The sequence below is a fragment of the Lepidothrix coronata genome, unplaced genomic scaffold, assembly GCF_001604755.1.
Source record: "Lepidothrix coronata isolate B3197 unplaced genomic scaffold, Lepidothrix_coronata-1.0 Scaffold58, whole genome shotgun sequence".
NCBI classification, from domain to species: Eukaryota; Metazoa; Chordata; class Aves; order Passeriformes; family Pipridae; genus Lepidothrix; species Lepidothrix coronata.
The window spans coordinates 1,752,219-1,778,138 of NW_016690238.1; positions in this window are offsets into that span (position 1 = coordinate 1,752,219).

Genomic DNA, 25,920 nt, shown 5'->3' on the forward strand with positions numbered 1-25,920 from the left:
GTGTGACAGCAAGCCAAGCAAAGGAAAACTAATTAGGGTCGAAGATTTAGCTTAATTTTTAGCCAAAACCTTGTGGCAACACTAAACAAAATGACCTGAGGGTTTGTTGTTTTCTTTTTCCTTTCCCTGGGATTGTTTTTAAATAAGCAACACTGCTGTTGGATCCCAAAGCTGCTTCCTGGGAAAGCTGAGAGACTGGGAAAACAGCTGGTAGGGAGGGAAGGGGCTGAAATTCAGAGTCACAGGGGTTTTTCCTCCCTCCCAGACAAAAATATGCCAGCAATATCCATCCTGATCTTCATAAAGTGACCATTGCATAGACACACACCAGCCCTGGAAGGGCTTTGTAGCTACCAAAACACCTCGAGGCACTCTAATACCCTACAAAGAGTTGGTATTCCAACAAATAATGCAAAACTCCAGTTTTGCATTATCAACTCAAAAATGGCTGTCGGGAAACCAGCCACAAGCCTGGGATGTGTGGTTGTCAGGAGATCAGTGGCATGCCAAGGTGCTGCAGCTTGTGCTGGATAAGCACAGAGAGGGGATGGTTTTCCTGCTTCTCACACCTCTCCCAGTCCTGTGCAGCAGTTGGAGGATGCAGAGCCCCTCCAACACCGCTGGCCCCTCACTGCAGGCATCCCTAACTTCTGCCCCACATGATAAGGTCTCCCCCAAATCATGGAATCACAGAATGGTTTGGGTTGGAAGGGACCTCAAAGCCCATCTTGTTCCACTCCCTGCCCTTCCACTAGACCAGGTTGGTCCAAGCCCCATCCAACCTCGCCTTGAACACTTCCAGGGATGAGGAAATCCCTTTTTCTTAGTCTCTGGAGAAATGTCCTCTCTTTGCGTGCATTGGTGTCCTGAGCCTGTTTTATCTTGTAACACTGGGTGAGGAGCTGCAGCATTGAGATCCAGGTGGAACCCGACTGTGCTGGTGGGGATCTCTCCCTCAGGAAAAGGAATTTCACATGGAGAAACAGAGCTAAGGACAGCCTAAACACACCTGTGGCCAGAACACTTTCCAGACCCAAACCTTGAGCTCATTACTCAGGCAGAGCTCCAGCCATCGGGGACCTTTTCATCCCACAGAACAAAAATCCACAGGCTGCCAAGACAGACAGACCTCACACAATCCTGTGAATCAGCCTCACACCCAACAAAGCCGTGGAAACTGGTATTCACCTTTCTGGGGGGCAAAGGAGGGTCTCAGCCCCAGATATGCCCCATTAACACAGCGGGGGTGGCACCTCCTGACGTGCTGCACGTGCGTCTCTGGTACAGCCAGGAAAACTGCAGGAATGAGCCGTGCCTTAGATTAGATTATGGGAAAATTAGTCTTTGATGATGTTGTCATTAGCGATGGCTCTGTAATGTGTTTGCACAAGGGCAGGGAGGAAATTAAGCAGGCTAGTTAAGGATGAAATAGCTCCCGTTTCCCCACATTAGAACCTGGAAGGGTTTTAATTGAGGAAAAGGAAACTTTCAGGAGCATTTGGGAGCTGAGGACCAGGGTATGATCCTTCCCACAGGCACCAGTTTTATCTCCTGGATTCCTCCTGCTGCTGAGCCCCAGGGAAGCAGAGCCCAGCTCAGTGGCATGGGGTACAAGGGGGGCTGGGGCAATTCCCAGCTGCACATGGTGACCCCTCCAGATGAGACCAGCAGCCCAAATTACTAGGAATTTGTAGCTGGAACAGCTCAGAGTAGCATCACACACTCAATTCAAGCCATCTCGGGGATCCTGGGAAAAACCACCTTCTCCAGCACAGCTCTGCTTTGGAAGCACTGTGTCTCCACACGAGGGGAAAGAGCCACCAATTCCTCCAGCACCACTGAAAGCATTTATGCACTCAGTCCTCCCAAGGAAGCAATTCACCCATCAGCATTTCCCTGGAGACATTGGTTTGACTGGCAGTGGAATGACTCCCCCTCCTCATTTCACCAGCTCAGGTTTTGCACCACTCAGAGCACCCTTTTCTTCTACTTCAACTCAGTGCCCCAAACCCCTGAATTATGACCTATTTGCCTTCTGTCTTCATCCTGATCTCCACAGAATCCTCATCCTGACATCCTCACCACAGTGGGAGGTTAAATCCATGAGCCAAGGTCATGTTCAGGACAATTCCTCCAGGTGGGACATCAACCTACGTCTTTGTTCCCCAAAGAGAAACTGAGGAAGGTCCAGGACACACAACTGGTGCTTCCAGGGAGGTGTGGGAGAACAGGATTTATTTTTGAACTCCATCCATGGCCCATTCACATGGCCAAAGGGATTCTTGGAGACAGGCATTTTGGTGCAGTTTTTGGATGGATGCCTTGCAGGTGCCTGGGCTGCTCCCATACCAGGGGGGAAAAGAAAACCCACCAAAATTTTACGCCGCAGGGTCCCAGATGGTGTTTTATCCCCCAGCCCGCTCCCCTCAAGGATAATCTTGTTGTTTCAAGCCTGCACCAGCGTGAAGAGCTTGGAATGTGGTTTTTTATATGGAGTATGGGGCTGTCTTAGAGAAGGGCCACCTGCTAGCCCAGCTCCGGCTCAAGTTTCACTGGAGACATCCCGAAAACTGTGGGAACGTGCTATTCTCAGTGGTAATGGGGGAAGGAGATATGACAGGGTGCTCCTGGTGAGGATCAGACTGAGCTTCCAGCTCCTGCCCGACCCAGACCACCAACCCCCTTGATGTCAGTCCTGAAATATCCGTGGTGGGACTAACCTTGGGATGCTCAGCTGGCTCAGCAGCAGGCTTACTAGGAAGGGAGCTCAGCTCTAGTTGCACCAGCCAGAAACACACACTCCAGCGTGGGAAAGAGCAGCCTGTGTGATGCTGGGAAAAGCAGCCTTGGACCAAAACCCCTTTGTAGGCAGGTCTGACCCAGGTCACCCCAGAATGCTCCTCACTCTCCTTCAGGCACCCCAGCAGCCCCACTTCCCCTTCTGCAGCCCAACCCTGACTCCTGGGACACGCCCAGCCCTCCCTGCACCACTGAGATCCCAACTTGGCTGCCTGATCCCAGCAGAGATCCAAAAACAACCCACGGGTGCAGGAGGAGCAGAATTAGGGACAGCAAAACATGGGAGCAACAGTCACAGCTTGTACCATCCTCAACACCCGCATCTCCTGGAGCCTCCAGCACACTCCTTTGAGGTGGATGTCCCAAGGAAAAGGGCTCAAGGAGCCATCAATGCACACCCTGCCTGCACACGTGTGTGTCACAGCGCTCAGCGTCACCCTGGATATTCTGGGCTGTTGCTGGAAGGCAGCCACCACTTTGCATCTAGTTACCTGGTTCCCCAGCAAACAAACTGGAGTTCAAAGTGTCTGTCCTGCCGTTGCACAGGGGCAGGAAAGCTCTCGGCAGCTCCCCACGGCACCGAAGGATGATTTTTCAGAGACGGGGATTTCTTTTCCTTGTTTGCTGCCTTTGAAAGCTGCCTGTGGAGATGTGAGGCCAACACACACCCAAGGGCACCTCCAGGCATTTTCCCTGCCGGAGAGGAGAGCAGAATCAGAGCTGGCTTGGCTCAGAAACCTGCCCCAGGCTGCCAGGAAGGCTTCCTCCAGGGAAGAGACCTTCAGACTCCCTGCTCCAAGGAGGCTTTATCCCCAAATCCTACTCTGCCCCCATGGCGGGCAAAGCAGGGGAGCCTCACATCCCCCTGACCCTGCAGCGCTCCCGGCTGAAGGCTGAGGAGAAAACCCTGGATTTTGAGTTCGAGGTGGTGAGTGCCCAGTTTAACCGTCGGGGCTGCTACGCCCTGAGGCTCACGGTGGAGAACCCGCTGCTGCAGGGCTCTGGTGCTGGCATCCAGCTCCGGGTCAACAGCGGGAATGCCGCCCGGAGCAGCACCAGCACCACCGACACCATCGAGCAGAGACACCTCAACCAGATCTACTCCTTCCAGAGGAGGAAGTTCACCTTCACCCTGCCCAGAGGTAAGGGGGCTGGGCACCATGGGGATTGTCTGACAGGGGAGGTGACCCAGGAGCTCGGATCTGGAGCAAGCACAGCTCGTCTCAGGCTTGCAGGCCCCCGTACCACACTCACACCTCCACCAAACCAGTGAGCTGGGGTCAAAGCTGTCTGAGTTTCATGGGATGGATGGGGCAGGTCCAGCTTGGGGCCAACACCCCCGCCCAAGATCTAGACATATGCAGGCTGGATAACCTGTTTTCTAGTGCTCACAGAGCAGAGCTAAGCAGGGCTGCTGAGGAATGAGCCCAGGAGATGCTCCTGGGACCACCAGCATTCCTAAGGAAGACTTCACCCCCACCCTGCAGGTTTCTGCAAGAACGACAAGAACCACGACGTGCGCCTCCACATCGAGGCCCTGCGCTACCCCGGGCGGGCAGAGAGGCTGAGGAGGGGCAGGCGGGTGGGAGAAGCCTTCTTTGCCATCTACCCCCGCCCTGACCAGCCCCGGCTGAAGCTGTCTGCCGGGAGGAACGAGGACTGGTACCGCTACAGCGCCGTGGTGGCCTTGCTGCGGGTGGGCAGCGAGCAGCCGGCGATGCACTGCGGCCGCCTGGCCTTCACCGCGTCCCTGCACGAGCACCGGCCACCCCCCACGCCGGCTGCACCCCCACCGCGCTCCCCCAGCTCCCAGGAGGACCAGCAGGCAGCAGGAGCAGCCCCAGCGTCCCCAGATCTGGGAATTTCCTGCCGCTCACTCGGCACACCGGAGTCCGCTTATCACTCGCTGCCCACCGAGGGCCATGCCCACTTCCCCGAGGTAGGAGAGCCCAGATTTGGGGGCTAGAGAGCAAACAGGTCTGTTTAGGACAGGATGTGGCCCTAGAGTAGCTGGATGGTCCCACACGGGCTCCAGCTGGAGAAAAAGGAGAAAGGCAGTGGTTTCCACGGCTTTGAAGGGCGGCTTTTGGACACAGCACAGACCTGCCTCAGTTTCCCCCTAAATTTCTCCACTGGCACAGGTTGCCCAGGGCAGTGGTGGAGTCACCACCCCCAGAACCGTTCAAAAAACATGTAGATGTGGCACTTGGGGACATGGTTTAGTGGTGAACACCACAGAGCTGGGTTACTGTCTGGTTGGACTTCACCTTAAGGGTCTTCTCCAACCTAAATGGCCCTATGATCCTCTTTGTCCAGAAAAGGAGCAAGCTGGGACAAGCTCAAAGTGCTGTCAGGGTCTTGGTGAGATCACAGCCACCTGAGCAAAGCCAGGAAAGAGGATTCTGTGCCTAAACCATGCTCAGAGCTGTAGGAAGAGATCCCTTATGGGGTATTCACCTGGTTCTTTCCACCACAGCATGGTCCAACCATGCCCTACCATCTTGCCCCTACAGCACTTGTAAGACCAGAATTTCCAGCCCACCTGCATCCCCCTTACCTTCTGGGTGGTCCAGGAAGACCCCCAGGAAGGATGAAGCACCTCAGCATCTCCCTGCCCTCCTCTACCTCACTCTTCTAAGCACTGGGAACAGCCAGCCCCCTTCAGAGGCAGTGGGGAGCTGGGCAGTGCTCCCTATAAAGGATGGAGGGAGGGCTGGGCTGTTACAAAATTAATTAATAATTTAATTAATTAATTACGTATAGGTGTGTTCTTTTCTTTATTTTCCTGAGGCAACTGGGGCTGTGGAGGAGCAATCCCTAGGGGTGCTTAAGGGGGTGTCTCTAAGTCTAAAATAAGTGTTATCGGGGTGATTGTGGCTGTTTTAGTTGGGTGTTTTTTTCTTTGCTTCTTTGGTTGGTTTTTTTTTGATTTCTGTCAAAGGTTCTGCCCCTGAAGGATGAGGTTCTGAGCTTGACTGTTAGAGGAAGGAGCTGGGATACAGAGGGGTCGCCCTGGGACACTGACAGGAATGGGAAAGGGGTTTTGGATCTCAAAGATGAGCCTTCAAAACCTTTTTCTTTCCCCTAGAGGCTGCAGGCTGACCCTGAGCTCAGCTCCTCCCCGGAGCTCACGGGTGGCTCAGGTGAGCATCCTTCCTCCTCCTCCTCTTCCTCAGTGCCTGCTGTGCTGAGTTGCAGCAGCTTCCACCTCTCCTCACCAGGGCACAGCCCAGACCCAGCCTCCTCGCCAGTGCAGGTGAGTGCAGCCCATGGAGAAAACACCATCCTAAATTAATATAAAATGCTATTATTTATCATGGCTTCCAGTGCTGGGGAGGAGATGGAGGGGTGGAAGGGGACATTGGAACCTCCATCCCATTCCTGGGTACCAGCGCTGCTCCCACATCATCACAACTCCATGAATGGGGGAATGAGACACCAAACTATGCATTTTTACTACCAAAACACATCCCTGCATGCTGGCTGGGCCCAGGCAGTGGATGGCATCACCTGAAAGGCCTTAAAATGCTGAGTGTGGGCATCTGGGGCTGCCATGTCTTAAATATTTCACCCTGCAACTCAAATCTAGACTTAAGCAGCAGAAATCATTGGGCAGGGCTACAACAGTCCAAGAGGCTGTGTTTTTCTTCCCTTAGTTGTGTTAAAAGCTGTCTAAATAAAGGAAAAAAAAAAAGACAACCCTTACCCCAGGGGCTCCATTTCCTGCATCTTGCTGGAAGAATAACACACCCGTTGACGTGTTGTCTGTGCTGCTCTCGGAGGTGTCTCACACACCTGCAAAAACATCGCTTGCAAAGCTGGATTGCAGCGCTGGAGGTGGGATTGAGCTCATGGACCTTCCCCAGGCATGCTCTGGGCTCTCTTCTCCCTCCAGGGAGTCCTGGTGGGAGAGTTTGGGATGGTAGGATGGGTGGCAAGGCCGTCTGCGGCCTCCTGGCCGTGGGCAAAAGCTGCTGGCTCAGGGATGGGCCAGCAGCCCTCCCTCAGCCCCCCAGCTCTGGGCTGCGGTGCTGAAGAGATGACAGGGGATACTGCATGGGGTGGCTCATGGCCAGGGTGCAGTCATGAGGATGTTCTTAATGCTGGACACGTTCCTTGGTCCTGGTGACTCCACTGGAGAGGTTGTAGGGTCAAATTTGGGTTGTCACCCCTCTCTCCTGCAGGGTGCCCTGCACAGGGGCTGCCTGCTGCATGCCATGGCTCTTTCCCTTGTGCAGGAACATGGAGCTAGTGGCTCTGGGAGACTTGGAATGTGTATTTCAAGGGAGTTACAGGGTACTGGAGCTGAGCTGCCCTCCTTGCTCCAAGTGCTGCGGGCAGGATGCTGAGCACCACAAACCCCTGGCACCCCAGAGCGGCTCCGGGCCCTTCACGGCACTTCATTTCCAAGCGCATCTGCTATTCCCGGCCTGATCCGCCAAAAAATTACTGGCCAGAGATGCTTATTAGCGAGGTCTGATTGAGTTTGCTCAGCGAAGGTCTAGACGGAAACTCTTTGGAGCTGCGGGAATCGATAGCAATCAGCTGGGATGTGGAGCGGGATGCGGAGCCGGGCCAGGGGCGTAAGGAGAGGCATTAGCAAATGCAATCTCACTCCTGGGCCCCTGGAGGGAATGCAATAAATCACCTGCTGCTGATGTCACCCAGCAAGTATTTGCCAGGATGGATTTTATTTAAGAAGTAAAAGCTGAGAGGAGGTGGGGGGAATGCTGGCTCCTGCCCTCCTGGGAGGCCTGGAGTGATGGACAATGTGTTGAAGGGTGGCTGAGCTGTCCTGGGTTATGGGGAAGCACCAGGTAGAGCTGGTTTTTGACCTCCAAAAATGCTCTTGGGATGCTGTAGCCCAGAGCAAGCTGGGAGGTGCTTGTGGGTCTGGAGCTGTTTTGGGTCTTGGTGGTCCAATCCTGAGCGTCTCGAGGCATCATATGTTGACCCTGCAGTGCACAGTGAAAGCAAACCCTAAACTGAGGTTTGAGAGACCAAGTATCTGCCTAAATTCAGGCAGGATTTGGGTGATCTGATTGATTACTGACTTTGGGGAGTCAGTGATGCTGGGGGCTGGAGAGGGGTCACTTCACAGGGGTGAGGGGTTTCATCTCAGGGCTGCAGCTCGGACTAGTGTCCTGAGAAATCAGGATGCTGGCTACCACATCCATCTGTTTTGTTTTCCTAAGGAGGGGGGTCTCCTTAGGAACTGCCTCTGTGCCGAGCATCTCCTCTGCAGGATGCTGGGGCTGATGGATGTGTGCTGAGCTCCCCGCAAAAGGCCAAGGCACGGGGATAATGATATTTTCCTCATCTCCCTGCAACCTGTGGATAATGTATTCCCAGGCACGAAGTGGGAGGCTCTGCTGGCTGTTCAAATGACTGGTGTGTGTTGCAGAGCCAGACGGCTCCCTAATTTTGTCAGGACTTGGGCACAGCACCAAGCAGATCGATAACATGCCATGGATCATCTCTCAGTTGCCTTCCTCACAGGGAAGGAGGAGAGGGAAATGGGCTCACCAGGATCCTTGTGGATCTCGCAGCAGGGCTCAGTTAAGGGGAATCAGCCCCCAAGTCAGCAGAAGTCATAGGAGAGTTTGGGTTGGAAGGGACCTTTAAAGGTCACCTAGTCTTTTAAAGGTCTTTAAAACCCTTAAAAGTCAGTCCCTCCCTCCAGGAACCATTCCCATTTCACTTCCCCAGTGGTGCTGGGAGGAAGGAGCCAGCTTTTGGCAGTTGAACTTGGTTGCAAGCCCACAGAGTGGTTTGTTTCCAGTCTCCAGTGTCAGCTGGCAGCGAGCAGCCAGCCCAGACCCGTGGTCTGGTGCTGTCAGGGAACAGGGAATCGCAGCCTCCCCGCAACAAACACATGGTTTTGCACACAGCTTGTGCTCCTCCTCTGGATCCTGGTTTAGCAGGGTGCAGAGGGATCAAGGAGTGGGGTGAGACCCAGCTGGGGCTCCCAGTGGGGAGCACAGCCCATCCATACCATGCAAAGTCTGCTCAAACTTGGGAAGCTTCAACAGGTCTGAAGAATGGGACCAAACCTGCTCCTGACTCTGTGGACACTGTGTTTTATCCCTGTGGATTCTCCATGAAACTACTCTGACTTGGACAGTTTCAACAGGTCTGAAAAATGGGACCAAACCAGCTCCTGGCTCCACTAATGTTGTGTTTTATCCTCCATGGAGCTACTCTGACATTTGAAGCTTCAATGGGTCTGAAAAATGGGACCAAGCTTGCTCCTGGCTCTGCTCAGACTGTGCTTTATCCTTTTGGATTCCCCATGGAGCTAAGCAGCTTCCCTGGCAAAGCCTGTGTGGCTGTAAAGTGACTTCATGCAAGTCATAGGTAGGAGGAGGAAAAAAGGCTCCTCAGGAGTAAAAATCACCTTTACTTTTTAAGCAGGATATAGAAAGTAAAGAAGGGGCTCCTGAAGCACCGAAGGAATTCAAGGCACAGGGTCCTGAGGGGTTCTGAGCCACAGCTGGAATAATTTCAGCCTCTTTTGTGTGGGATTCAGGATGGGGCTTCCTTTGTAGCTGTGCCAAGGGGTTGGGTTTGGGCTGAGATCTTGCATTTCTGTCCATCTGCACCGGTAGGGGATGCAGGACGAGGATCTCGCTGTGGAGTGATGATGCCCTTGCAACGTGCCCCGTCTTTCCGAGCGGTGGCGGTGGGTAAAAGCTCCTGTCTCCCGTCAGCAGAGCAGTGGGGTTGGGGCAGAGGTCCCTGTTCCCGGGTGATGGATGGCTCGGCTGATCCATCCCTCACCCCACCGACAGCGACAGGGAGGGTGGAACAGCTCTAGCCCTTCTCCCCCGCCTGCTGCCCTGACGACAGGGTGAGGGGCCGGAGCTGCCTCCACTCACTAAAAGCCCAATGAGGCTGAAAAACAAACTTTGCTGACAGGGCTCACCCCGGGACGCGGCTGAGATGAATAATGCCGCTCCGGCGAGCAATTTGTAGGGCTTTGAAGAGCTGTCAGCCCAGGGAGGAGTGTGCCTTGATGGGTTCATTGGGGGCTTCGCCTCTCAGCATTCCTTGATCATCTAGCTCCGTGCTGGAGGGAGCCAGGAGCCAAAGGGGACCTGAGGCAAACGGCTTTGGGGGGCTGCTTGCACGGCTCTGATTTAAAGATGATGATTTAGAGTGAAAACACGTGTTGCTGGTGATGTATTGCAAGGAAATTATATTCCTGATCACTACATGGGGGACCTGCAGCTGCCCAGGTTGATCTAAAATTCTCTGCACGCTTCTCCCTGCCCAGGTGGAGATCTGCTGTGGAAATGGGCCAGCAACGACTGGCAATTCACCTTTTCATAGCTAAAATGGAGAAAAGAAAAATCTTCTCAGTTGGCGAAGATGGATCCTCAGGAGGTTTTCCAAAGCTGCTTTGTGATTTGCTCCTCTGTAAAACACAAACTCTGGCTGCTCCGAGGAGACGAAAGCTGTTGGCTCTAATTCCTGCAATTTCAGTCATCATGTCCCTTTAAGTGTCAGATAACTGCCTTGATGAGGAAAGCAAATGGGGTTAAAAAGAGAAAATTGCTCCTTTTTAAAAGGTATGGGGGGAGGGAATTGCGCTGGTGCCACCGATAAATATAGAAAGTGTAAAACTGTCCTAATGGAGCAGCCGAGGCGGTGCTGGGCTGCCGGCCCATTTCATTATTTGACAGGTGAATTGGGAGTTTTCCACGTAAATGGAAGGAAAATGAATTTGGCAATTTTTAGCCCAAAGGGATTCCCAGCCAGCAGCTACGGAGCTCCCCAGGGAAATTGTCTTGGAGCTGACATCCGAGGGGGAAGAGCATCCTTCCTCCCGGCGCCCCGAAACAGCCCTGTGATCTCTAACGAGCTCCCGCAGGGTCCCCTCAAGGAAACAAGTTGCTTAAAAATTATAATAATAAGCAGAATATATCAAGCTCAGCCTGAATCCAAGGGAAAAAAATCTCCCTGTGGCTGACTGGGAAATGGGAGCAGAGCAGGAATGGGGGTTACTGGAGCAGCGGGAAAGGAGGAGGCTGCCAGGACGAAATGATGAATAAAACAGCATTTGCTTGTCTTCCTCTCACTTTTGTTTTGCTGGGGATCTACTAGGGGGCTTTAAAGTGTAGTTTTCCTTGGAAAGCGGTTTGAACCTGCTGCGAAGGTGTTGGGAAATACCCCTTTGGAATACAATTGGGTTTGTTTCAAACCTGAGCTGACGCTGCCAGAGGAGATGGAGTTTTCCAGCCATATGGATATTTGTCTTGTTTGGAGCTGTGCTTGTCAGTCTGGAGCCTTTGCAGGGGGGAGGATCTGCTTGTGGGCTCCTAGAAATGGAAACCATGTGTGCACTGACTCTTTTATTTGGGAAGCTGATGGCTGTCCCTTGCCTTGCACATCCACGTCCGTGGTATTCTAGAGGCTATTTTTCAAGGATAAGGGCTCCTCTGGCAGGTGCTAATTATAGGTGTCATTACAGGGGGCTGTGTTCTCCTCCCATCCCATGCCAAGCAGCTCTAAGGCACCCAGGAGCAAAACCTCAGCAATGTCTGAGCAAACAGGGAGAAAGCATCCATGCCTGGGCCCAGAGGGATACCCCCTTCCTATGCTGTGTCAGCAAACCACAGAAATTCTTCCCTGAGGAAGAGGCAGGCCCTGGCACAGGTTGCCCAGAGAAGCTGTGGTTGCCCCATCCAAGGCCAGGTTGTCCAAGGCCAGGTTGGATGGGGCTTGGAGCAACCTGGTCTGGTGGAAGGTGCCCCTGCCCATGGCAGGGGAGGTGGAACAAGATAGGCTTTAAGGTCCCTTCCAAGTCACCATTCCATGATGATGATCCCATAGGCCTTCCACTGACACAGGGAGACCATGGCATTCATCCTGCAAAAGTCCTTTGCTTTGAAGGGGCAGCATCCTGCTTCAATCACATCCGTGCTGGAAGGACCACGGTGCTGGGGATGCCTGTCGGGGCAGCTCGATGCTCCCCTCCCAGGGGCGGGAGCAGGGGTCGGAGGGAGAGGAGTGCTGATACTGTTTTAATCTTCCTTTTAACTGTAATTGTGTTTGCCTGGCTCCCCCGAGCTCGTTCCAGGAGATGCATTTTTCCCAGCTAGATTGCTTTCCTTGTTTTGCTCATTGGAGACAGGCCGGGGCCTGTGTCGTGCCAGCTCTGCATTAATAGAGCCTCAAATGAGATTTCACAGCCTCAAATCTGATTAGCGCCGAGGCTCCGGTTGCTTCCAAGAGTGAGGTAGACAGATGAGGAGCCATGATGCTTGGGAGGGGGTGCAAATCCATAAAGATACGGGGTGCCACGCTCTACTCTAACACTCTGGGGACTGACATGGAGCCTGGGGGCATGGGGCAGCTGAGATGCAACACATCTCCCACCCTCAGAAATCTGTGAATTCAGGACGCTGGGAGAAGGTTGGTCTAGGTGAAGCATCCACTCACCCATCAGCCACCAAGGCCCTGCTGTAAACCCATATTTCTGTAGACCCATACTTCACCCCTTTTTGGTGCCTGATGAAATCTAACACCCCTCTCCCCATCCTGGTTTCCCTGTGCCTGGAGGTGCGTGCCATGATGGAGCCGACTGGCTGTTAGTTTGGCTGCTTGCCCCATTATTGAGAGATTCTCTGTGGTGTCCCAGGGGCTTTTGGTGTGCTCTGACATCCCAGAGCCCTGAGCTCCAGCTGAGAGGTGGCTAGATCTGCTGGGATTTCCCCAGGGACACCTGGGAATCCAGTATCTTCAAGCTGTCCGTGCTCTGGGATGTCCTGGCCCATCGTTGGGACGTCCTGGACCGTGCTCTGGGTTGCCCCGGCCATACTCCAGGATGTCCTGGACCAAGCCTGGGGTGTCCTGGCCATGCTCCAGCCCTTCTTCATCTTCACAGCGGCACAGTGCTGGAGGTGGAACCTGTGACCTGATCCTGCTGCTTGTTTAAAGCCAAGTGGCTCTTTATTTTCCGTCCGGGAAGGGAAGCAGCTTGTTGGTGTTTAGCTGCCGTAAGGAGGCTTGAATGGAGCCTGGGGAGACATCATGTAGGAAAACTCACACCAGCCCCAGTCCATCTTCACTTATGGAGCCTACTATTATTTTATGGAGTCTCTGGAGGAGGATAAAGCTGACACATTCCCAACAGCTACTCATAAATTGCCAGGAGCAGGGAGGAGCTTGGGGCTGTTGACGATTCTGTGACAGCATCGCTCCCGGCTTTAGCTGGCACTGGGGGGCTCACTCTAAAGGACCACAAGGGTACTGTTCCTTCTATGGTAGGACAGGGACAGTGTCTTGTCCTGCAGCACCCCAAGGAGCTCTGGGAGGGCTGGGATTGGAGTTGAGGAGGTGAACACTGCAGGCCTACAGCCCCAGACTCTCCCTCTGAGCTTATGCTGCTCCATGAAATCAAAATTCAAGGAGAATTCTGAAATCACCGACCTTCTTCCAGGGGGGAAAACACAACCAGTGGTCTCCAGGTGTGGGCATGGGCTGGAGGAGCCCCTGCAGTGCCGTGCCTGGAGGTCCCTGCTGGCTCCCAGCCCGGGCTGCCCTGAACTAAACGCAGGGCTCTTGAGGCTATTTATGTCTTGTCAGCTCGCAGCCAGAAGCAATTTAATCTTGGCTGAGCGCTGCTGAAAAGGAGCTGCTGGGCCCCGGTGCTTCGTTGGAGATGATAAAGAGTTGATAGAAAAACAAATTACGACGATGGCGGCTCAGACGCCGTTAATCAACCTCCCCGCAACAGCGCGGTGTGAATAATTAATAATCGTCGTTAAGGAGGATTTAAGGGCGGCTCGGGGTTAAGGTGCTGCGTGGGATCAGGGCAGAGGGTTGCGGGAGATGCTCACGGTGCTCTGCAGAAGTCGGTCGATTCTCCAGAGCTCCTCAAAATGTTCGAAAGGTGGTGTCACCAGCTTGGGCACACTTGAAATATATTTTATCTCCACCTCCGCAAGCTACAGGTTGCAAACTCCTGGGGGAGAGCACGTGGCTTGGAAGGATGGAGAAGCTTTTCTCCCACTAAGAGGGAGCTGCAAACAAGCGTGGGCTTTACCTGGAACTGTAGGGTAGAGATACTTCTTCCCTTTGGGAAGAAACACTGAATCTCCTCCTGGCTCTGAATAGTGACTGGGGTTTTTTTTGGGGTAGTTAATCACAGGCTTGCTGGAGGTTTGAGGTACTGGTTGCCTGAGAAGCCTGGCATTGTTCACACCTGCTATTTTTAAAATGGTTTGTTCTCCTGCTGAGCTTTATTTTGCTTAACCACTTGTGAATTTTCTGGTAAAACCCTCACTAATTATCCTGCTGTCACTGTTGCTGATGGTAAAACCAAGGGAGATGTAAATACAGTGGTGGGAATGAAGACGTGCACTAAGAAACCTGCTTCTGTTACCTGGAATGTGAAAGAAAATAGGGAGAATATAAGAAAATGTCCCAAAATAGTGATCTGGAGCAGTAAATAAGGATGGGGGAGTGGGACACTGGCCCAGCATCACAGCTTATGTCCAGGGCTCCCCCCCCAGAGCAGGGCTCCATCAGAGAGCTCCAAGGTGTCTGTGCAATTAAAGCAAGGTTGTTTCTGGGCTCTGCCAGCTGGAATTCCTCCAGATGGGGATTTTAGTGAATATTTGGCAAGGTTGGATGAGGCTTGAAGCAAGCTGGTCTAGTGCAAGGTGTCCCTGCCCATGGCAGGGGGTTAGAATGAGATGAGATTTAACACCCTTTCCAACCCAAACCATACTGGGATTCTGCGATATTTGGGATGAAAATGTTCACTGAAATTCCAGAACTGGAGCCTGAACAGATGCTCTCTTGACAGGATAGAGGGGTCTCCAGGGAGAGCATCCCTGCCTGCGTGCATGTGCCTGCTTCCTGCCTGCAAATCTGGCACCATGCCCCTGCAAAACCCCCAACCATCCTTGCCCTCTCTCAGTGATGGATTGGGATCCATTCCCTACTCTGCTCTGCAGGTCAGGGGATCCTCCCCCACTTTGTGTTTCTGCTCCTTCAGTGCCACTTCCTGGCTGTCAGTGACACCAAGGCTGTCCCAGCCCCAAGCTCCAACTGGTTTGTGAGCTGACAGGAAAAAAAAAGGCGGGGGGAAGAAAAGCTGATTTACATGTTTTTCCAGACTGCTGGTGATCAGAGCACCCAGATTTCCATGCCACAAGTGATCCTCAGCTTTGGGCATGTTATCCCATGGCGGTGGGTCACCAAGCCCACCACTGCTGCAACGGGGCAGCCTCGGGAGAGACGAGGGAGAGACAAGGGAGTGGTTTTAGGACAAAGCAATCCCTCATTACTGAGTTCGGAGGCACAGCCACGTGTCGGAGGGGATTTGCAGGCAGCGGTTTTGAGGAGCCCGCGGGCTGCTCGCCGGGCTGGAGCTTTTGCTTCAACCCCAGGAGGTCCAAAGATGCACGAAGGGTTTGGATTTCAGGGTCTGAAGTGGGGCAGAGTGGGTTTTAACTCCTTGCATCCCCAGAAACGTGAGATATTAGACGGATTAACGCTGTGTGCTGCCTGAGACGGTGGCACTGCGGGACGCAGGGGGTGGGGGACAGCACCGTCTCTCACTTGGCCGGGGTGTGAGGGGAGCAGGAATGGGATGCGTGAGGAGCAGCTTGTGGCTCTGCTGCTCCTTATCACATCAGCTGGTGGGAATTAATGAGCTGGGGTGGGGGGAGCCACTGCACTCCTGCCCTTCCCCCCAGATTGGGCTGAGATCCCAATTCCCGGCAGAGTCCCTATAAATTGCAGAGATGTCTGGGTTGGTGACAAGGGGGAGCAGGGGGATGACAGGAGCTGGAGAGGGGGGTGGTTGTTGGGAGGTCAGAGGGACATGGGGGCATAGAGGTGTCTTAGATGGTTAATCCCTGTTTTGGTGACCTGGCCTGGGATTTGTGGACCCCAGTGTAGCTGCCCCCTATGGCACCATGCTAGGCAGGGTTCCTGGGATGATTTCACCCTGTGCAGGATCCTCTGGTGCTGCTGGGTGTCCTCCCAGAGAGCCTGGCACCACTGTGGCACTGCTGTGACATGATGACATCAGTGATGTGGAGCCAGAGGGGACAGGGTGTGGACACACCGGGGACAGGGAAGAGGCAGCTGTGATGGGAATGTGGGGGGGACACTACCTCCCTGGCTTGCTCTCCCTCATCTGGGACCAGTTTGGGATGTGGGGATGTGCTGGGATGAAATCTGAGCTCTCAGCACTGAGCTGGGCCATGGGGATGAGGTGAGGTGACAGGGACATGGCTGCAGCCCTTCCCACCTTCACGTATCCTCACTCGCTCCCGGCAGGTATCCAAGTCCCCCGCTGTGACAGAGGGTCCTGGGCACACATCCATGGCTGGTGGGGGACACATGGCCCCCCTGGGGAAGGAAACCATCACCGTCACCCTCCATGGTGCCAGCAACCTGCCAGCCACACGCGAGGGCCGGGTGCCGTGGCCGTACGTTGTTGTGTGAGTATCCAGCATCCGCAAAGGGGGACAGCAGGGATCGTGGGGACACAGAGAAAGGGTTTGGGAGCTGCCACCCTCTTCATGAGCCCCAGGGAGGGGGAACCTCTCTGGCATCGCCCCCGTGAGATGCAGGGAGAGGAACCAGGACTCCTCGCTGCGATGGGGGAAGGCAGACACGAGGCACTCTGGCTTGCTGGGGTGTCAGGAAGAAAGTGTTCCTAATATTGAAAGTATAAAATGATGTCAAAGAATCCACAGGGTAATGCTGCCTGGGTTTGGGGATGATATCACAATAAATAAAAGAGTGTTTTAATAAATAAAACAGGATGTTGGGTAAGGAGGACTTGGCTCCTCGTGCATTATGCATGTGCCAGGGGACTCAATTAGCCGATCAGCTTTGGTCTGTGGTAAGAGGGAGGCCGTCCTGCTCGGCACTGCCATCCCAGAGGCAGAGGGGCTTCACTTCCCTGGAAAAGAGGGGAGAAAGCAGCTATCAGTGCCTACAGAGCATCACCTGGCTGCGGAGCTTGGTTTTTGCAGGGCATCTCCCCAGGGCAGTGCCGGGCAGACTGGTACCCAAGTGGATCCATCAATGCCAAGGGAACAAGGCCGCAGGGTTGGGGTTCATCCACTGGGAACAATCAGCAGCCAGGACTGTGAAAGCCTGGAAACATCTTGTGTAAGGCAAACTGTTGCTTGCTGGGTGTTTTCCAGAGCAGAAACCCTGAGCTCTGTGGTGAAGGGGGTCCCAGGGACTGTCATTGTGACAGAGTGCCCGGTGCCAGCCCCAGCAGGCATCCCAGAGGCTCCCTGGGCAAGGGGGATGCGGGACTCCATAATCAAGATTTCGGCAGCTGGGGCTGGCTGACATGTGAGCTGGGAGCCTCCATTGCCACCCCTCTATCACCCCATCCCCTCTTTCCCAACCCCCCCATGCCAAGGACCCGCTCTCCGCCCCGACAGCCTGAGTAACTCTACGGCAGGACTTGTCTCTATTTCCATAAACCAATTATACCCAGATGATCTCCGGAGATTTAAACATCAATATCCTAAATGATAGCACGAGGGTGGCGTGTGATTGTTGCATCTCTCTTTACATTCTGGTGCTGCTCCATCACCGCATTGCCATGGTAACGGGAGAGTGATGGAAGGGAGGGGAGGGGGGTATTAGGGATGCAGGACACATGAGGGGCCTTTTAGTAACCATAGTGAGGGAGCCAAGGCAGAAGGGAATCACTGATTGTTTTTCAGGGCACTTGCTCTTTAAGGAGAGTAGCATGTTGCAGTTAAAAGGTGGGGTTTTATGGATGGGAGGGAGAAGTTGGAGGGGGATGTGCTGGTGGGGGGTCTGGTGGCATCCAATCCCCCCCAAACAGCCAAGTGATAACCAGTGGAGCCATCCCAAGCCCAAAGTGCCAGCACACAGAGCATCACCCCACATAAGGATGTGATCCAAATGGGATGGGAGGGAGGGAGCAGCACCACTGCCCTCTGTGGCTGTGCCCAGTCACTTGTGCCTGGACTCAGCATCCCACAGTGCTCCGTAGTTGTGGGCACCACTTCCAGAGATCTGGGGAGGGAAAGGTTTAGCAGAGCGAGCCTGAAAGACCTTGAGGAGCAGAAGATCCCACACAGGGGCTTTGGCTCACCCTGCCCCAGAGAAAGCCTCCTCCTCCGGGGATGCTCTGGGGATCTGGCAGCACCTTGGCTCTGCTCCTCACCCTCTGTACACCCAGAAAATCCTCCCTCCCTGCTTCCAGGGGCACCAGTGGGTTTGTTCCGCATCTTCCTTTCACTCCCTCGTGCTCACAGACAAATTGCTGCCGGACCAGCAGGATGCAGGGATGACCTTGGCGTGCCGGAGCCGGGCGTGTTTGCAATTAACGGCACAAAGCGCCTGGCCCCGGCCGGCTTCTCCTCCCTGCTGAGTACCACGGGCGGGTGAAAGGACCTCCTCACTCCCTCCTTTCTGCTCTTCAGTGCCCAGAGAAGCAACTCAAGGTCGCTGCTGAATGCACCAGCTGCTCCCAGGCTGGGGGATGGGGGTCCGCTGTCCCCCTGCCCACGGGGGACCTGTGAAGGCAGCAGTCCAGGTCATGGTGCCCTGGGATGCTCTCAAAAAGGGTGTTCCTGCAAGTAAAAGCTTTTGGCTCTGCCCAAAATTAAACCAGGGACTCAGCTGATAAACCCAGAGCACTGGGGCTGTGAGAGCAAGCGGTCCCTCCTTGCTGCAGCATCCTGGTGGGCTGAAGATGGAACATCCCAGGGTTAGAAGATCGGGAGCAATGTAACAACTGGGATATCAGCCCCGAGAAATAACTCACCCTGTAGAGATAATAACTCATAACACCGGATAAATAAACATTCTGAAGGCTGGGCACAGCCCTGCCAAGCCCTTTGCTGGGCACCCCGGTGTCACAGCAGCGGGGTGGCTGCGTGCCGCCGTCCCCGAGCACCGCAGCCGAGACGTTGACGGGTAATAACTCCCCGGGGGCAGCCGTCTTTATCTTTTATCTTTATCTTTTATCGCAGCGGTGGGCGGATGGTGCATCCCCGCACGCACCACGGCAGAGCCAAGAGCCTGCCCCGGAGCCGGCAGGGAGGGATGCAGAGAATCGCAGGAGCAGCTCTTGGTGCATCCCAGCCGTGTCCTGCCCTGAGCTGTGCGATCTCATGTCTGCAGACCGCGCTCCTGCCCCTCCAGCGCGTCTGGAGCTGGCGGGGGGGGGAGGAAAAAACATGAAACCCTCTCTGCTCTCCGCTGTTCCAGCTGCCCCCGGCCTATTCATTTGGTTTTTGAGGCACACCCCTGTGCTTTGTGCAGTTGTGGGTTGTTTTCCTCCCCCTCCCCACTTCACAGCTCTTTTTGAATGCTCTCCCGTCCTTAGGCAAGTCTATAATGAAGGGGGCCTGTTCTCACCCTCCTGCTCCTCCTCCCACCCCCCCAGCCAAGGTCTGGCTTCATTCGGACTCTGAGCACGTTGCTGGGAGAGCAATCCCCCACAGAGCTCATTACTGGAGAGCCAAGTTTTTTTCCAGCCCCTCCAAAACAGTGCCAGCCTGATGGCAATTCCCACCTTCCAACGCTGGCCAGCTCCATCCCTGTGGGATGCAGATGAGCTTTGCTGGTGGGGAAGGGGACACGTGGGAGATGAAAAAGGAGCACGGGATGCAGATGCAGCGTGGCTGAGGGCCCACTAGACCAATCTCTTCAGCAGGGAGAGGGAATGGAGATCTTGCAACCATCCTCCCATCCATCTGGGATGAACCTGCTCGGTCCCACCTGGAGCTCACCCTACAGCTGGAAGGACCTTTGTGAATGAAACAATCTTTAAGCGCCCTTCCATCCCAAACCATTCAATAATTCTATGCCTTATAATCTCTTTTCCCCCAGTGTTGGAGTCTCCAGTGACACCATCTCTTCTCAGTCACAACAGTGCCCTGGTAAACTGTCCCCAAGGGCCATGTTGGCTCTGCCCCAGGAAGAGTTTTTCTTGGAGGGGCCAGCACCAGGCACTTCATCACCTTAACATCCAGAGCAACCCGTTCACAGGGCTGGGATATCTGTGTCACAGTGGGATGTCACCATCCCCTTTCACCCCATGAGTGGGGGTGCAAGGACTTGAGGTCACCACATCACCAGGCAGTGGGACTCTGCTGTGGGTTTGGGACTCCAAGTGTCTCGCTGGGCAGTGGAGACGCCCTAAAAGATCTTCCAGCCCCACTAAAAGTGTGTGGGGGATTATTATTATTAGCCAAGCTAATGAGTAATTGGTGATTAATTGATAAAAGTGGGAGGAACAACCCCAAAACATGCCTGATGGTGACACCAGCACAGATGAAGAATTACCCAGGTCTGTAGCAGTGAACACAACCATAATTATTGCTCAGCATTGTTATGTGCCGAGTCTAATGATGACAGTCGTTAACATTCAATCTACTCTCTCTTTTCCCAGCAGCATCTTCCCTGTCCCTTCATCAATACTGTGGATAATTAGCCTCCGGGGCCTGAAATAGCCTTTAGGATAAAAGGGGCTGCAAACCCCGTCACTGGGGGCTGGGCAGGATCCAGGAGTAGTCACTGGGGGCTGGGCAGGATCCAGGAGTAAAAGCGGCACTGAATCCCCAGCAAAGCCCCCCCGGAGCAGGGGCAGAGCTTTGCTGAGGGCTGGATGCTCATCCCTCTCCCAGCTCCCTCCTGCCACATTCCTCACCTGTTTTCCTCCCTTTTCCTCACAGTAAGACCAGTGGAGGGGCTGAGCAGAAGCAGGAGGCGTCTTGTGCATCCTCAGAGCCCACCCACACACCCACCTGGGAGGAGGAGGTGGTGCTGGAAATGGATGCCAAGGATGCAGGCTGGGCAGGTGAGAGCATTGGAAGACCGTGGGGACAGGGATGCTGGGGACCAGGACATGGGAGTCATTCCTCAAAGGGCTAATTTGGGGATATTAGAGAGTCCCTGCTCCTCAGGACCCCGGGCAGAGGGAACGAGCCATGTCCTGAGCTCATGGCTGTGGTGTCTGCAGGGCAGGACCAGGAGGGACGTGCCCAGGGTGGAACAGGCAGTGATGCTAGGCATCCTCCAAAGTATCCAGTGGGAATCAGCATCAGAGGGGAAACACCCCAGATCTTTCCCTACTGCCATCCCTCACCTTGTATCATTTGGAGCCACATCCTGATGCCGTTACTCCCCACGCAGGGCTGCTAAATCTGTAATTGTGATAAAACTCGTGGAATTAGGGGCCAGGATTTGATTATAAAATCAGCTCCTTACAAAACAAACGTCAGGAACCAATCTTCACATCGTGCCTAATCCCATTAGGCCCTGACCTCGGTGAAATTGAGGAGATTTTGATGTACTTTTTGCCCCGTGCGGGATCATGAGAAATTCAGGGAGACCTGATGGAGCTTCCAGGTCCGCTCCTCCACCTCCCAGCATCTCCCAGATGTTTGGCCATGCTCATCCCCCAGGTGTTCATCCTGGAGCTGTCATCCCCAGGTGCAGCTCACAGCTTTTCTTCCCCGGCAATGCAGTTTCCATCCTTTTACCTCCCAGAAATCCGAGTGTGATCCATCATTGGTGATGACAGGCAGAAAAGCCACTTGTGTCTCGCTCAACCCCAGAGCGTTTTCTCTGGTGCTTCTTCCACGAGGAGCTGGGAGAAAAGGAAAATTTCCATTTAAATGGAGCACGTGCTGTAAAGCACAAGCTCAGGGAAGCGTGGACCAGGCACTTGCCTTCTTCATCTTCGCTTTGGGGACGTGCACAACCTGTGGCATTCCCAGGTTGGCCAAGCAGGAGTTAAGGCGGGTGCCTCGGCGCAGTCATTAAGCTGGGGGAAGGGAGGCCCAACTCTTGATGGCAGCATAAAGAGAGGGCGGTTTTCCCTTCCATCAGCTCCTTTTTTTTCTTTTTTTTTTTTTTCCCCATAAAAGGCTCCTGCTCCTGCTTGTCAAATAAATTGCAGCTTTGCTCTAATTTAAGGGAAGAACCGGGGGTGCCAGAATCCGTGGGGTGATGCTGCCATGCCAAGGGACAGATGGGGACCAGGCACCTCTAAGAGGACTGATTTCATGGTGGACCCTGAGGCGGGGAGGGCTCAGGGCAGGATGGAACCCTGCAAGCTGAGCAGGGTGGGCTGGAGGCAGGGAGGTGGATTAGATGGATCAGTAGGAAATCCTGGCTTCTTAGATGGGAATCTGAGCTGTGTTGGTGCCAGCTTCGCTCTCCTGGAATTGCCTGGGACCTGTTCTTCATGGCTCCCTGGGATGCACATGTGTGTGTGTATTATCCTGGTCTGGGTGTAAAGCCTGCTCCTGTCCACTCCCCCTGGCCTTGTGAGGGGAAGGGCCTGCTGAAAATTAATCACTCCACTGTCTCTGTCCCTTCCTCACCCAGACCTTCCCCCAAACCTCTCCTTTTCCCTAAACCCCTCCTCTTTCCCAAACCCTGCTCATCCTGACAGCTGGCACTCTCTCCCTTCCAGTGCTGACCCTCACTGTGGCAGACAAAGCTACCAAGGAGGCACTGGGCACATTCCAGCTGCCAGTCCGGCATCTCCAGCCCTTCCAACCCCACCACTGCAGGCTGGTGCTGGTAGGTACGGCACAAACCCCTCCATCCTGCTCCTTATTCCTGCTCATAGTTTGATTTTCAGCACTTGTAGCTGGGGGCTGTGGGCAAAGGGAGCCTTGTGTAATGCCATAATACCGGTGGGAAAACCACATTTGGCAAGTTGGGGAAGGTGCTCAAAGAGGCTTGTGAGCTCCCTGAGAGGGAGGAACAAGGCAAGCGTTGTGCTGGGCTCAAATGTGGTGGAAAAGTGATGGGATTGCAAGCTGGGAAGTGCTTTCACCCTCAGGATCCTGGGAAGGAGAAGCAGGGCAGGACATTCATTAAACACAGGTTGCTGTGCATTAATTAATGCAGGCAGGTACCCAGCCCCAGAGAATCAGCTTCCTGAACCCCTCCATGGGCATTTCTCCAACCCAGAGACTTGGCCAGTAGCGCCCTGTACAGCTGAGGCCTGATAAACTCACTCTGTTACTCCCCCAAAATCAAACTCTCCTATGCTCAGGCTGGCAGAAATGAGCTTACCCTTCCCTACATAGATTGGGAACGATGAAATATTTAAACACAGAAGGATTTATTATATTGATCTTTTCTGGGAAGGCTCAGGGGGCCAGTGAGCTTTAATTACCAGTTGGTGCTTTATTGCCAGTGATGGGCTGTCCGTGCCCAGTGTCCACGTTTTGTGGCCTTGACCTTTTTCCCCCCACGCTTTGCTCTCCTCCACACACAGCCAAGGAGGCAGGACTCTGTGGGAATGGTCCTGTGTGTCACCATCACCCGCAAAAAGAGCTTCATCCCTCGCTGTGATGGACTGAGCTACGTGGCCTTGGAGGTGAGAGGTGGCCTTGGGCTCAGGGGTGGCAGGGAGGTGTGCAGGGTCTGCACCTTGTCTCCTGCTCTGGCAGCTTTTTCCCCTCCCCACATTCTCTGTCCCCTCACCATGGACCCTCCACCTCCCAGGTGCTGCTGCGGGGGCTGTCTGTCCCCCTCACCACCCTCCCCAGGAACCTCGTCGCCGTGGCCAGAGTTGTGAGCAATGTCCAGGAGTACAAGTGAGTGATGGCCAGGGGTCTGCTGGTGACACAGGGGGACAACTTGAGCATCCCTGGTGCCATCGTGCCCTCCCACGGCGCTCGGCTCGCTGGGGTGAATGTGGCCCCACACACTGACCCAAACCTTTCCATCACTCCTCAGGCACCGCATGGAGAAGAATCTCATCTCTCATCCCAGCATCAGCCCCACCTCTATCCTGTTCCCTGACCCTCCAGCAGCTGCCTTTAGCATCACCCGAGCTGCCAACCACGGCTGCCCTCAGGTACGAGGCCGAGCATATCCGCAGGGATGCAGGGATCCAGCAGCATCCTTCCTGCTTGGGTACCAAAGAGCATCCCTCCTTCAGCAGGGCAGCTGAGCACCCCACGCAGGAAAAACTTCAGGGGCAAAACGATGCTTTGAGCGTCAGACATGGTCCTCACATGCAGAAACCCACGGGCAGCTCCTCGTTTGTGCCTTTGTCCTTCATTTTTCCCTCTGCTCTGCTCACGCCTCCAGCTCGAGTGCCTCCTCTCGAAGGCAGCGACCTTCTCCTCCCCGGGCCTCAAGTACCGCGCCGCACATCTTCAAAATAGCTGTTGCCAGGGAAACATCCCCTTTCCACACAGAGCATCGTCACTGGCAAGCGAGAGGAGGGCCCCGCTTTTGTTCCTGAGCCCTGCCAAAAAATTGGCAAGGAGGGAGGGAGGGAGGGAGGGGACTGGAGGGCTGGTGGGGCAGGGAGGAGGCGGGATGGAGCAGCAGAGCCAGGAGCCACTGTGTGTAGCTGCCACTCCTCAAAAGCAGAGCTGCTCCATCCTTTCACCTCTGCAAAGTGCCAGCCGAGGGCAGATGTCCGGCTGCACCCAGAGGACGGATCCAGCTGGCCCCCAGTGCCAGCGGAGCGCACGCGTTTCTCTGGCTCGATCCTCCTCCCCCGTGCGTGGAATTTTGATCGGCTCGGAGCGAAAGGCCCTGGATCAACACATTCGGGGAGCCCATAAATAAAATATCATGGAGAGGAAGCCGGCCAAATGCCAAGTCGCCCGTGAGGCGCTGAATTATCATAAAAATCACTAGTGTGTTTCATTCAGTACAATAATTATTGGTTTATCCCTCCACTCCCCCCCCCTCTGCCTCCCTGGGTTCTTCTTGCAGGTAAGAGACGGAGGGAGCACTGAGACCCTCCACTTTGGGTCTTCACCCCCAGTCCCACCATGGCAATGGATTCAGGGTACGAGTTACCCCATCAACTCCAGACCAGATATAGGAATGAAATCCCTGTCTGCTACCCAAGACACTGGATATCTTCCCTCTCCAATCTTTGCAACCCTGAGGCTGCTGTTTCCCAGGGATATTTCTCTTTTGTAAAGGCAGCCAAAATGCATTTATTTTGGATTTACAGGCACAATTACAAACACAGACCCCCACAAAGTTGTGGGATCCATGCTCTGGGTCCCAGCCCCACATCCCTGGCACTGCTGCCAGCACCAAGCAGTGGGAGCCCAACACGGGAGGACGAGTGATTAAACCCGGCCATCTGGCCTGTGTGCTGCCTCCTCCTCCTCCTTCTTGTCCTCCTCCTTCTCCTCCTTCTCTCCACACCCACAGGGCTCAGTCTGTCTTGGCACATCCCCAAGGATGCTCTTCCTGGGGAGCTGCGTGACCCCAGTCTCCTGCCTCAGTTTCCCGACCTGTAGGATGTGCTTCCCTCATGGGAGGATGAACTCTTAATGCCTGGGAGGAAATGTTAGGGGAAGGCTGGGGGGAGGAGGAGGAGGAGGGAGCATTGTTGCTCCAGTTCCAGAGGTTAATGGCTTTCCCTGAGTGAACTCCTGGGCGGGCTAATCGGATTCAATAATTCTGCCAGCCCTGTGTGTCCTCTCGCCTGTCGGTTCCCATCAGCGTCTGCAGCCAACAGCACTTGGGTTCACCTTCAGCAGGGCACCCCTCTCACTCCTTTTAGGTTCCCAGGTCATTAGCCCTTCTCTGCCTGGCCGGGGCTCCTGGAGACCTGGTCTTCCTGGCCAGGAGTAAGCTGAGACCTGCACAGAGCCGCCTGCAAGAGTGTTGGGTGCTCCCATTGGGCCAGCATCCTCTTTGTCACCAAAGGGATTGCCACACTGGTGGCAATGGCAAATCCATGGGGCCTACTACAGAAAGCCATGCTGTGTCTGTCCTCCCAGGACCAAGCTCAAGCCTTTGTGATGTTGGCCCCCTCTAAGATAAAACCTCCTTCAGGGCTATTTTCCTTGGGAATTCTCCAGCTTAACATACTTATCTGGAGCTTCTCACTCTTGTCTGCGGTCTGCAGCATCCAGACAGGCATCTGTGAGGAGTAGGGATGGCCTCATCCCTTGGGAAGGCAGGAGAGGGTCTGTAGGCTTGGCCGCCTCTACCTCTGCTCGTGCCAACGATGCTGCCTTTGAACCGGCCGTTGGGAGATGAGCTGGGACAGCCAAAAAGGATGAAGGTGTCTCCTTCATCCTCCTCCTCCTCCCCATCCCCTTTGTTGTGTTTCTGCAGGTGGCCCTTGGCAGGGGGGGGCTGTTG